At 50.4% G+C, this 13,262-nt stretch overlaps 1 protein-coding gene across 3 annotated transcripts in view; it reads right to left on the bottom strand.

The window, feature by feature from the left end:
• The window catches only part of LOC127580612 (uncharacterized), an 89,362-nt gene that overhangs the window by 66,650 nt on the left and 9,450 nt on the right, over positions 1-13,262 (bottom strand). For 2 of the 3 annotated variants that reach the window (XM_052034233.1, XM_052034237.1), the window contains exon 2: positions 3,517-3,727. The exons of the other annotated variant lie outside the window; for it this stretch is intronic. The gene's annotated coding sequence lies outside the window, so the exon portion shown is untranslated. The remainder of the gene's footprint in view (positions 1-3,516; positions 3,728-13,262) is intronic. 3 annotated transcript variants of the gene reach the window in all.

Below are 13,262 nucleotides of genomic sequence, written 5' to 3'. Positions count from 1 at the left end.
TATGAGGCTATAAGGCTAGAACTTGCAAGTGCAAATTGGGATGACATTTTTGAAGGGAAATGTACTATGGAGATGTGGTCGTTGTTCAAGGATCTCTTGCAGGATGTTGGGGATAAATTTGTCCCGGTGAGGCAGAGAAAGAATGGCAGGGTGAAGGAACCATGGGTGACAAGGGAGGTGGAACATCTGGTTAGGAGGAAGAAGGCAGCATACATAAGGTGTAGGCAGCAAGGATCAGATAGGGCTCTTGAGGAATATAGGGTAGCAAGGAAGGAACAAGAAGAGGCTGAGGAGAGCAAGAAGGGGACATGAAAAGGCCTTGGCGAGTTGGGTTAAGGAAAACCCCAAGCCACTTTTCACATCTGTGAAGAGCAAAAGGATCACGAGAGTAAAGGTAGGACCGATTAGAAACAAAGGTGGGAAGATGTGCCTGGAAGCTGTGGAAATGAGTGAGGCTCTCAATGAATACTTCTCTTCAGTATTCACCAAGGAGAGGGGCCTCAACGACGCTGACGACAGTGTTGGTAAGGTTAATGTTCTCGAGCATGTTGATATCAAGAGAGAGGATGTGTTGGAGCTGTTAGAAACTATTAAGACAGATAAGTCCCCAGGGCCTGACGGAATATTCCCCAGGCTGCTCCAAGAGGTGAGGGAGGAGATTGCTGAACCTTTGGCTAGGATCTTTGAGTCCTTATTGTCCATGGAATGGTACTAGAGGAATAGAGGGTGGCAAATGTTGTCCCCTTCTCAGAAAAGGTAGTAGTGATAGTCCAGGGAATTACAGACCAGTGAGCCTTACATCTGTGGTGGGCAAGCTGTTGGAAAGGATTCTTCGAGATAGGATCTATGGGCATTTAGAGAATCATGGTCTGATCGGGGACAGCCAGCATGGCTTTGTGAAGAGCAGATCGTGTCTCACAAGCCTGAGGAGGGGACCAGGCAGATTGATGAGGGTAGTGTAGTGGATGTGGTCTACATGGATTTTAGTAAGGCATTTAACAAGGTTCCACATGGTAGGCTTCTTCAGAAGGTCAGAGGGCATGGGATCCAGGGAGGCTTGGCCGTGTGGTTTCAGAATTGGCTTGCCTGTAGAAAGCAGAGGGTTGTGGTGGAGGGAGTGCATTCGGATTGGAGGGCTGTGACTAGCGGTGTCCCACAAGGATCGGTTCTGGGACCTCTGCTTTTGCTGATTTTTATTAGTGACTTGGATGAGGTGTTAGAAGGGTGGGTTGGCAAGCTTGCAGACGACACAAAAGTTGGTGGTGTTGTAGATAGTGTGGAGGATTGTTGAAGGTTGCAGAGGGACATTGATAGGATGCAAAGCTGGGCAGATGGAGTTCAATCCGGAGAAGTGTGAGGTGGTACACTTTGGAAGGACAAACTCCAAGGCAGAGTACAAAGTTGATGGCAGGATTCTGGGGAGTGTGGAGGAGCAGAGGGATCTGGGGGTTCATATCCACAGATTCCTGAAAGTTGCCTCTCAGGTGGATAGCGTAGTTAAGAAAGCTTATGAGATTTTTGCATTCATAAGTCATGGGATCGAGTTTAAGAGCTGCAAGGTAATGATGCAGCTCTACAAAACTCTGGTTAGGCCACACTAAAAAGAGTACTGTGTCCAGTTCAGGTGACCTCATTATAGGAAGGATGTGGAAGCATTGGAAAGGGTGCAGGGGAGATTTACCAGGATGCTGCCTGATTTAGAGAGCATGCGTTATGAGGAGAGACTAAGGGAGCTAGGGCTTTACTCTTTGGAGAGAAGGAGGATGAGAGGAGACATGATAGAGGTACACAAAATATTAAGAGGAATAGATAGAGTAGACAGCCAGCGCCTCTTTCCCAGGGCACCAATGCTCAATACAAGAGGGGCTGGCGTTAATGGGTGGGAAGTTCAAGGGAGATATCAGAGGAATGTTTTTTAACCAGAGAGTGGTTGGGGCATGGAATGTGCTGCCTGGGGTGGTGGTGGAGGCAGGTACACTGGTCAAATTCAAGAGATTGCTAGATAAGCATATGGAGGAATTTAAATTAGAGGGACATGTTGTAGGAAGGGGTTAGATAGTCTTAGGCAAGGTTTAAAGGTCGGCACAACATTGTGGGCCGAAGGGCCTGTATTGTGCTGTACTGTTCTATGATTCTACGATTTCTCTGCTGGACCATTCCATGAATTTTCTCTTGCTCGATCAGACCCTCAGACTCCTCCACTCCGGGGAAAACAACCACAGCCGATCCAGTCTCTCCTTGTAAGTGAAACGTTCCAACCCAGGCCACATCCTGGTGAACCTTCTCTGCAGCATCTCCAGCACTCCCACACCCTTCCTGTAGTGTGGTGACCAGAACCACACACAATGCTCCAGCTGTGCTGTGGCCCAACCACTGTTTATAAAGTGGGAACATGACATCCCAGCTCTTACATTCCATGCCACAGCTGATGAAGGCAAACACCCCGTGTGCCTTCTTCACCATCCTGTTGACCTGTGCTGCCACTTCCGGGCATTTATGGACCTACCCCAAGGTCCCTCGTTCGCCAACACTCCCTCAGGCCCTGCCATTTACTGTGTGTGTCCTGTCCTCATTTGTCCTCCCACAACACATCACCTTCCACGTGTCAGCATGAAATTCCATCGGCCATCGCTCCGCCCAACTTTCCAGCTCATCTCCATCCTGCTGTATCCTTAGACAGCCCTCCTCGCTACCTACAACACCACCAATTGTCAGGTCATCTGCAAACTTACTGATCAAACCTTCTACATTCACATCCAAGTCATTCATGGATGACACAAACATCATGGTCCCAGCAACCGGTCCCTGCTGTACACCACTGGTCACAGACTTCCAATCTCAAAACCACCGATCCATCATCACCCTCTGGCTCCTATTACCAAGCCAGCTTAGGATCCACTGTAAGGTAAGGTAAGATTTCTTTATTAGTCACATCTACATCGAAACACACAGTGAAATGCATCTTTTGCATAGAATGTTCTGGGGGCAGCCCGCAAGTGTCGGCACGCTTCCAGCACCAACATAGCACGCCCACAACTTCCTAACCCGTACGTCTTTGGAATGTGAGAGGAAAATGGAGCACCCGGAGGAAACCCACGCAGACACGGAGAGAACGTACAAACTCCTTACAGACAGTGGCGGGAATTGAACCCGGGTGGCTGGACCCCATGGTCTCTAATCTTTAGCACTGGCCCACCATGTGGGAGCTTATCAAAGTCCTTACTGAAGTTCATATGTACAACACCCACTGCATTGCCCTCATCAATGTGCTCAGTTAACTCTGTGAACAGTTCTGTCAAATCAGTGAGACAAGATTTCCCACAAAAACAATGCTGACCATCTCTAATGAGTCCCTACCTTTCCCAGTGCAGATGATCCCTGTCCCTTTGAATATTTCCAGTACTTTCCCCACCACCGATGGAAGATTCAATGGACTGTACTTACCTTGCTTATCCCTGCTGCCCTTCTTGAACAAAGGAACAAGATCTGCAATCCTCCCATCATCTGGCACTTCACCTGAGGCTGCTGAAGATGCAAAAATCTCTGTAAGGATACCAGCAATCTCCTCCCTCATCTCATCCAGCAGCCGGGCACACGTCTCATCTCGCCCTGGGGACTGATCCACATTTGTGCACAAGAGATCTCACAACTGTTCCTCCTTGATGCCGACATGCTGCAGAACGTCCCCATCGCTCTCCCTGAACTCCCCATCGACCACGTCCTTCTCCTGGGTGAATACAGATGGGAAGTCTTCATTGAGCATCTGGCCCACATCCCCTGGCTCCACGCACAGAATGTCCCTTTGGTCCCTCAGGGGTCTACACTTTCCCTGCTTCCCCACTTGTACTGAATATACTTATAAAATCCCCTGGGATGTTCAATCCTGCCTGCCAATGATATTTCATGGCCCCTGTCAGCTCCCCTAAAGTCACTGTGAAGCCCTCTCACATCCTCTATACTCAAGGGTCTCCCCTGTTTTCACCGATATCTCCAGATGCCTCCTTTGTGTTCACCAAACCCTCGACACCCCTCATCACCCAGGGGTCCCTCACCTCGCCATCCTTCCCTTTCACACTGAGGTGCCATCCCTGAACCCCCAGCATCTCCCGTTGGGAAGACTCCCACAGGTTGAATGTTGTTTTACCCTCCAGCAGCTGCTCCCAATCTACTTTCGACAAGTCCTGCCTCATGTTACTGAAATTGCCCTTCTCCCAAGTGAGGACCTTTAGGTCTGTAATTCCCAGGCTTTTCCCAGCTGCCCTCCTTGAAAGGAGGAACCACATTTGCTGTGCTCCAGTCATCTGGGACCTCACTTGTGGCCAGCAAAGGTTTAAAAGTCTCAGTCAGAGCCCCAGCAATCTCTTTGCTTGCCTTCCACAGCAGCCTATCACCACCCGGGACATGCCCCCTTCTCCTTACTGCCACTGGGGAGGAGGTACAGGAGCCTGAAGACCCACACTTAACGATTCAGGAACAGCTTCTTCCCCTCTGCCATCAGATTTCTCAACAGTCCATCAACACTGTCTTGTTTTCCTTTTCTTTTGCTCTACTGATTGATTTTGGAAATTTACAGTAACTTTATGACTTTGCTCTGTACTGCTGCCGCAGAACAACACATTTCATTTCATGGAAGTCAGATGATAATAAATGTGATTCTGATAAATCGTATTCTGATCTCATCCCGTTCTGGGGGTTTAAGCCCACCGAGGCATCAACTTCCTGCTCTATTTATGGAGACTTGCACTGGAATTCCACCTTCCCTTCTGCTGAGTTCTCCAACCACAAAGTGTGAAAACCGACAAAAAGTTTTCATTGAGGACCTCACTTGTATTTTTGGCTCCACACACAAGTTGCCCCTCTTGTACCTCATGGGCCCTGAACTTTCCCTGGTTGTTCCTTTGCTCTCAGTATACCATAGAACCATAGAACACTGCAGCACAGAAAGCAGGCAATTTGGCCCTTCTGGTATGTGCCGAAACTTTATTCTGCTGGTCCCATTTACCTGCACCCAATCCATAACCCTCCAGATCTCTCCCGTCCATGTATCTATCCAATTTATTCTTAAAACTTAAGAGTGAGCCTGCATTTACCACGTCAAATGGCAGCTCGTTCCACACTCCCACCACTCTCTGAGTGAAAAAGTTCCCCTAATGTTCCCCCAAACCTTTCCCCTTTCAGCCTAAAGCCATGTCCTCTCATACTTATCTCTCCTAATCTAGGTGGAAAGAGCTTACTTGCATTTACTCTATCTATACCCTTCACAATTTTGTAAACCTCTATCAAATCTACCCTCATTCTTCTACACTCCAAGGAATAAAGTCCCAACCTGTTCAATCTTACCCTGTAACTCAACTCCTGAAGACCCAGCAACATTCTAGTAAATCTTCTCTGCACCCTTTCAATCTTACTGATATCCTTTCTATAGTTAGGTGACCAGAACTGCACACAATACTCCAAATTTGGCCTCACCAACATCTTATACCACCTCACCATATCATCCCAACTCCTAGACTCAAAACTTTGATTTATGAATGCCAGGATGCCAAAAGCCTTCTTTACAACCCTGTCTACCTGTGGCACCACTTTCATAGAAACATAGAAAACCTACAGCACAATTCAGGCCCTTTAGCCCACAAAGCTGTGCTGAACATGTCCCTACCTTAGAAATTACTAGGCTTACCCATAGCTCTCTATTTTTCTAAGCTCCATGTACCTATCCAAAAGTCTCTTGAAAGACCCTATCGTATCCGCCTCCACCACCGTTGCCGGCAGCCCATTCCACGCACTCACCACTCTCTGAGTAAAAAACTGACCCCAGACATCTCCTTTGTACCTACTCCCCAGCACCTTAAATTTGCGTCCTCTTGTGGCAACCATTTCAGCCCTGGGAAAAAGCCTCTGACTATGCACAGGATCAATGCCTCTCATCATCTTATACACCTCTATCAGGTTCCCCCCCCATCCCCCGGCGCTGCAAGGAGAAAAGGCCAAGTTCCCTCAACCTGTTTTCATAAAGCATGCTCCCCAACCCAAGTAGCATCCTTGTAAATCTCCTCTGCACCCTTACTATGGCTTCCACATCCTTCCTGTAGTGAAGTGACCAGAACTGAGCACAGTACTCCAAGTGGGGTCTGACCAGGGTCCTATATAGCTGCAACATTAACTCTCGGCTCCGAAATTCAATTCCACGATTGATGAAGGACAATACACCATATACCTTCTTAAGCACAGAGTCAACCTTTGCAGCTGCTTTGAGCGTCCTATGGACTCGGACCCCAAGATCCCTCTGATCCTCCACACTGCCAAGAGTCTTACCATTAATACTATATTCTGCCATCATATTTGACCTACCAAAATGAACCACTTCACACTTATCTGGGTTGAACTGCATCTGCCACTTCTCAGCCCAGTTTTACATCTGATCTATGTCCCGCTGTAACCTCTGACAGCCCTTCACACTATCCACAACACTTCCAACCTTTGTATCATCAGCAAACTTACTAACCCATCCCTCCACTTCCCCATCCAGATCGTTTAAAAAAATTACAAAGAGTAAGGGTCCCAGAACAGATCCCTGAAGTGCACCACTGGTCACTGACCTCCATGCAGAATATCACCCATCAACAACCACTCTTTGTCTTCTGCGGGCCAGCCAGTTCTGGATCCACAAAACAATGGCCCCTTGGATCCCATGTCTCCTTACTTTCTCAATAAGCCTTGCATGGGGTACCTTATCAAATGCCTTGCTGAAATCCAGACACACTACATCTACTGCTCTTCCTTCATCAATGTGGAATTATGTATCTGAACTCCCAGATCCCTTTGTTCCTCCACACTCTTCAGTGCCCCACCATTTACTGTGTATGTCCTACCTTGATTTGTCCTTCCAAAATGCAACACCTCACACTTGTCTGCATTAAATTCCATCTGCCATTTTCTGGCTCATTTTTCCAGTTGGTCCAGATCCCTCTGCAAGCTTTGAAAGCCTTCCTCACTGTCCACAATGCCTCCAATCTTAGTGTGATCAGCAAACTTGCTGATCCAATTTACCACATTATCATCTAGATCATTGATATAGATAACAAACAACAATGGTCCCAGCACAGATCCCTGAGGCACACCACTAGTCACAGGCCTCCAGTCTGAGAAACAATCATCCACTACCACTCTCTGTCTTCTCCCACACAGCCAAGTTCAAATCCAGTTTACAACCTCTCCATGGATACCTAGTGTCTGAGCCTTCTGAACTAACCTCCCATGTGAGGCCTTTGCAAAGGCCTTACAAAAGTCCATGTAGACAACATCCACAGCCTTTCCTTCATCTACTTGCTTGGTAACCTCCTCGAAAAACTCTAGAAGATTCATTAAGCATGATCTACCATGTACAAAGCCAAGCTGACTATCCTTAATCAGCCCTTGGCTGTCCAAATAGTTGTATATCCGATCTCTCAGAACACCTTCCAATAATTTACCTGCTACTGATGTCAGGCTCACTGGCTTGTAATAACCTGGTTTAATTTTAGAACTGTTAAACAACAGAACAACATGAGCTACCCTCCAGGCCTCTGGCACCACACCCGTGGCTAAGGACATTTTAAATATATCTGCTAGGGCCCCTGCAATTTCTACACTAGTCTCTCAAAGGTTCGAGGAAATATCTTGTCAGGCCCGGGGGATTTATCTACCTTTATTCACTGTAAGGCAGCAAGCACCTCCTCCTCTTTAATCTCCATATGTTCCATGACACTACTGCTTGTTTCCCTTCCTTCCATATACAGCATGCCAGTTTCCTGAGTATATACTGATGCAAAGAAACTGTCTAAGATCTCCCCCATCTCCTGAGGCTCCACACATAGACGACCACTCTAACCTTCTAGGGGACCAATTTTGTCCCTTACTATCCTTTTACTCTTGTTTGCCCACATATCAGGCTGGGTGAGAGGTGAATGGACAAGAGAAAGTTGTCTCCAGTGTTGGAGCAGGTGGGAGAATCTGGGGGCAGTCGATGGGAATGTGGGGACAGGAACATGGGATCAGTGTAGGATCAGCGTCAATGGGTGCTGGAAGGTCGGCACCCAGTCAGTGGGACAAAGGGCCCATTTCTGTGCTGTGTGACTCTGTGCCTCTCTCTCTCTCTCTCCCTCCCTCCCTCCCTCAGCTCCACACTGTCTCTTCCTTCCCATCACTCCTTCCCGTCCCACAATGTACTGATCCCTCTCGTTTCCATGTGTCCATCTGTGACCTGTCACCCAATGTTACCTGTGTCCCTGATGTGAAAAGTTGTTTGTTGTCGCTCTGTGTGTTTCCTGTTACACACAGAGGATCAGAACAGGGCAGAATGAACCAGTGGTGTTTCTATCAGAACTGCAATGGCCACAGAGGCAACAGTCAATTATTGAGAACTTCTGTGCAGCGACAGACAATTCAGCCACACAAACTGCCATGGGAACTCTCTCTGTTTCTCTCTCCCCACCACCTCCCTGCCCCATTCCGAAAACCACTCTCACTTGTATCTGCTGCTCAATTTGCATCTGTCCTGTTCACCAAATGTTACCTGTGTCCCTGATGTGAAAAGTTTTGTTCTCGGTCTGTGCATTTCCTCTTGCAAACAAGGTGTAAGGACAGGACAGAATTAACCCTCGGGGTGCTTCTATTTGACTGCAGTGGCCACAGAAAACAGAGTGAATTATTTTCCCTCTCTCTCAGCAACACCTCTGCCCTCGCACCCAATCTTGTATCGTTTTGTTTCTTTACATTGCTCAACACACATCTCCAGTCTGTGCTTTGTATCTCGAATGAAAAATCCTTTATTCTTGGTACGCAAGCTGCCTCCAACAGCCCCACCTGAAAGACCCTAATTCTACCTCGGACGATATTTCCCACGACTTGCACTAATGTATTTGTTATTTTTGTCCACTGCATCATGTAAGTTCTATATAATTGATGTTGATTTCAATTGATGTAATTGATGTTTGTCATGTCTGTAATGTACTGTGCTGCTGCTGCAAAACGTGAATTTTCACGGCATTTATCCCCCGGGGATGGTCGTCTCTGACAATAAACTTGAACTTGGTGGCTGCAGAGACAGTGAGTGTGTTGTGAACAATTTTCCAAGGTTCCTGTCTGGATGTTGCTGGAACGGTGTCACTGAGTGACCTGCTGGGCCATTTCAGAGGGTGTCCAAGAAGTGTTGGGTCTGGAGTCACCCATGGGCCAGACCGGGTGTGGACCGGAGATCTCCTCCCCTGACGGACAGGACTGAACCTGACAGGTTTTTACCACAATCCGCTTGTTCCCTGCTCACCGTTACCACGGTGATCGGTTGTTGTTTTCCAAATTCTGAAATTAGAACTGAACTTAAATTTCAACGGAGGTGATATCACATGGCATCGGAAGGGAAACCATGACAACGGGGAGATGGGTGCCGGGTGTCAGTTGGTGGGAACCAGCAACAGGGAAGGAGTGAGTTTGGTTCAAGCTCAGCAAAGAATTGTGAAGCAGACACGTCACCTGTGAGTGAGGTGGAGGTGCCAGTGGTCAGGTCCTGGGCTCACCCTCTGTCATCAGAATTCAGTGGGGACACCGAGCTGTCCGTTGCTTCACATAATTCACTTCTTCAGTACATGGCAGAGGTGAAACAGCGAGCGGCTGTGTGAGTGGCTGGAGATATTGGGGCAACGGGAGAGAGAGAGTGAAGGGAGAACAGTGAGGGAACGGGTGATGGAGAGGAGAAAGCAGCGAGGGAACGGGAGAGGAGAAAGTGAGGAACTCAGAGAGGAAGTACAGAAACAGCACTGTAGAAAGGAGTGAGTGGGGAGAGAGGAGGGGGAACGGGAGAGGGAGTGGGGAGAGAGGGAGTGGGGAGAGAGCAGCGAAGAAGAGCGAGCGACCCAGAAAGGTTCGAGGTACGGGCCCTTTACCTGAATGTACAAACCAGTTCTACAGTGCAGGTGAATTACTGGCAGCTGGTCGGAGTCAATGGGCATCATGGGTTGAGGGTGTGGGGAAGGCATCTGAACGTCCCAGAGTGGTGAGTGAGAGAAGGGAGGGGCAGCAGTGGAGGGGAGGGCTGATATTACAGGGGGGATTGAGGCAGGAGTACAAGGGGATGGGGCACAGAAGGTCAGAAAGTAGAATCAGTAACTAAACCTCCCTCTACACCGTCGCATCACACACTCTGGGGGGTCAGACACAGAGAGAAGCTCCTTCTACACCGTCCCATCACACACTGGGGGTCAGAAACACAGTGAACTCCCTCTACACCGTCCCATCACACACTGGTGGGTCAGACACAGAGTGAAGTGCCCTCTACACTGTCCCATCACACACTCTGGGGGTCAGACACAGAGTGAAGCTCCCTCTCCACCGTCCCATCACACTCTGGGGGTCAGACACAGAGCGAACTCCCTCTATTCTTGTCCCACTGTAGAAAGCATCAGAAGAACCAGCACCATCAGTTCAAGGACCCAGGCATCTCTGTCTTTCAAGCGCCTCAGGATCAAGCTGTGTCATTGCAGGAGTTGCCTTTTGGTGAGTTCTCCACCAACACAAATCTCCGTGGGAATTAAGAGCAGGAAAAAGCCATTCAGCCCCTTGACCCGGCCCTATCCTTCTCCCCCCGGAGACTCAGCCTCTGCTCTCCACAATTCCGAGGGTCCCGCAACTATAACCCCCACACTTCCACCCATCCAAACAATTAATTCCTCTTCATACGGGAATCCCCTCACCCCTTGACTGATTAGACTGACAAGCCTGCCTTTACTGCACACTTTCCTAACCTCTGCATTGATACATTCTGGCACCAGGCTGTTCCTGCCACAAGGAAGGCCAGTGAGCATTAACACAGCCTGACTTTACTTCATGATTGCCTCATTGTGTATTAACACATTCCCCCAATTTTTCTTATCATCCCTTGCACGACTGAGAGACAACGTCAGCTCCCAGACTGATCCCAGACCTCTGCTTCTGAGACATTGTGTATGGTTCCGATCTCCATATCCCTGTGTCAGACCTACACCGGGAGCACTGTGAACAGTTCCCATCTCCGTATCCCTGGGTCAGACCAGTCTCCGTATCCCTGGGTCAGACCCACCTACACTGGGAGCACAGGGCTCAGTTCCCGTCTCCGTATCCCTGAGTCAGACCCACACTGGGAGCACAGGGCACAGTTCCCATCTCCGTATCCCTGAGTCAGACCCACACCAGAAGCACCGTGCACAGTTCCTGTCTCTGTATCCCTGGGTCAGAGCCACACTGGGAGCACCGTGCAAAGTTCCTGTCTCTGTATCCCTGGGGCAGATCCACCCCGGGATCTCGGTGCAGACACAGCGGGAGAAGGTGGGTGAGTGTGTGTGTGCAGGAATACCGGGACACTGTGTTTCTGCACCCTAACTCCTTTCCCTTTTCCCCCCCTCTCCCAGGAACCACCCCAATCACCACATCCAAAGACCTTCCCGTCACCACCAGCCGAACTCCGTACCAGGAGGAATCCTGCGGCACGTTGGGGTGTGGATCTCACCTGGCATTGAAGGAACACCAACAGCCATATTCTGGAGCGCTCAGACCAGAGCCTGGAGATGAGCAGGAACACTGAGTTCCGGGAGCCCAATGTGGATGCTGGGTTCATGGAGACATTTCAGAGGCTCTTAGATCAGCACATGAATGTGCAGAGAACGGAGGGCTCTCCCTCTCCGCTCTCCCTCCCACTTTCCCACCCTGAATTCCCCTTTCCCTGTCCCCACTGCACACTAGAGGCCCAGTTGCATCCTCCTATCGCCCCACCAGCTCCTTCCCTCAGCCGCCCCCTCACCTCTTCACACCGACAACCTCCCCCCATCTACAGTCCCCGTGCCAACACAGGGTTCTCGACCCCGAAACGTCGAGTGTCCCTCTGCCCCCACAGACACCGCTCGAACCACCGAGTCCCTCTAGTGGAGACACAAGAGATGTGGATGCTGGAGTCTGGATCACACACAAGGTGCAGGAGGAACTCGGCAGGTTTGCAGGCACAGGGAGGGGTGTAGGTGCTGGAGGGGGTTACAGAGACGGGGAGGGGTGTAGGGGCTGGAGGGGGTTACAGAGACAGGGAGGGGTGTAGGCGCTGGAGGGGGTTACAGAGACGGGGAGGGTGTTGGGGGTGGAGGGGGTTACAGAGACGGGGAGGGTGTTGGGGGTGGAGGGGGTTACAGAGTCAGGGAGGGGTGTAGGGGCTGGAGGGGGTGACAGTGACAGGGAGGGTGTAGCAGAGAATCACAGATGGGGAGGGGTGTAGTGAGGGTTATAGAGACAGGGAAGGGTGTAGTGGGGGTTATAGAGACCGGGAGGGTTGTAGCGGGGGTTACAGAGTCGGGAAGGGGCGTAGGGGCTGGAGGGGGTTACAAAGACAGTGCAGTGCAGGAGCTGAAGGGAGTTACAGAGACAGGGAGGGTGTGGCAGCCAGAGGGAGTTACAGAGACAGGGATGGATGTAGCAGGGGTGACAGAGACATGGAGGGTGTAGTGGGGGTTACAGAGTCAGGGATGGATGCTGGGGCTAGAGGGGGTTTCAGAGGCAGGGAGGGGTGTTGGGGCTAGAGGGAGTTACAGAGACAGGGATGGATGTTAGTGCTAGAGGGAGTTTCAGAGACGGGGAGGGGTGTAGCGGGGGTTACAGAGACAGGGAGGGTTGTAGCGGGGTTTACAGAGGGGCAGGGGTGTAGCGGGGGTTACAGAGACGGGGAGGGGTGTAGCGGGGGTTACAGATACGGGGAGGGGTGTAGCGGGGGTTACAGAGATGGGGAGGGGTGTAGCGGGGGTTACAGAGATGGGGAGGGGTGTAGCGAGGTTTACAGAGATGGGGAGGGGTGTAGTGGGGTTACCGAGACGGGGAGGGGTGTAGCGGGGTTACAGAGACGGGGAGTGGTGTGCTGGGGGTTACAGAATCTGTGTGTTGCTCCAGACTCCAGCTGGAGGGACTCGGTGGTTCGAGCGGCGTCTGTGGGGGCAGAGGGACACTCAACGTTTCGGGGTCGAGAACCCGGTGTCAAGATGGAGAGTGTAGAGGTGGGGAGGTAGTCGGTGTGAAGATGTGAGGCAGGTGGCTGAGGAAAGGGGCTGGTGGGGCGAGAGGAGAATCCAGCTGTGTCTCTGGTGTGGAGTGGGGGCAGGGAGAGGGGAATCCAGGGGTTGAAAGGAGGGAGGGAGAGGGGAATCCGTGGTGGGAAAGTGGGGAGGGAGACAGCAGGCAGTAGGAAGCACGAGGGAGACATTCTGTAATGATCAATA

This window comes from Pristis pectinata, chromosome 19, assembly GCF_009764475.1.
Source record: "Pristis pectinata isolate sPriPec2 chromosome 19, sPriPec2.1.pri, whole genome shotgun sequence".
Taxonomy (NCBI): Eukaryota; Metazoa; Chordata; class Chondrichthyes; order Rhinopristiformes; family Pristidae; genus Pristis; species Pristis pectinata.
Note: the sequence above shows the minus strand (reverse complement) of the source record. Positions and strands in the feature narration are given on the sequence as shown.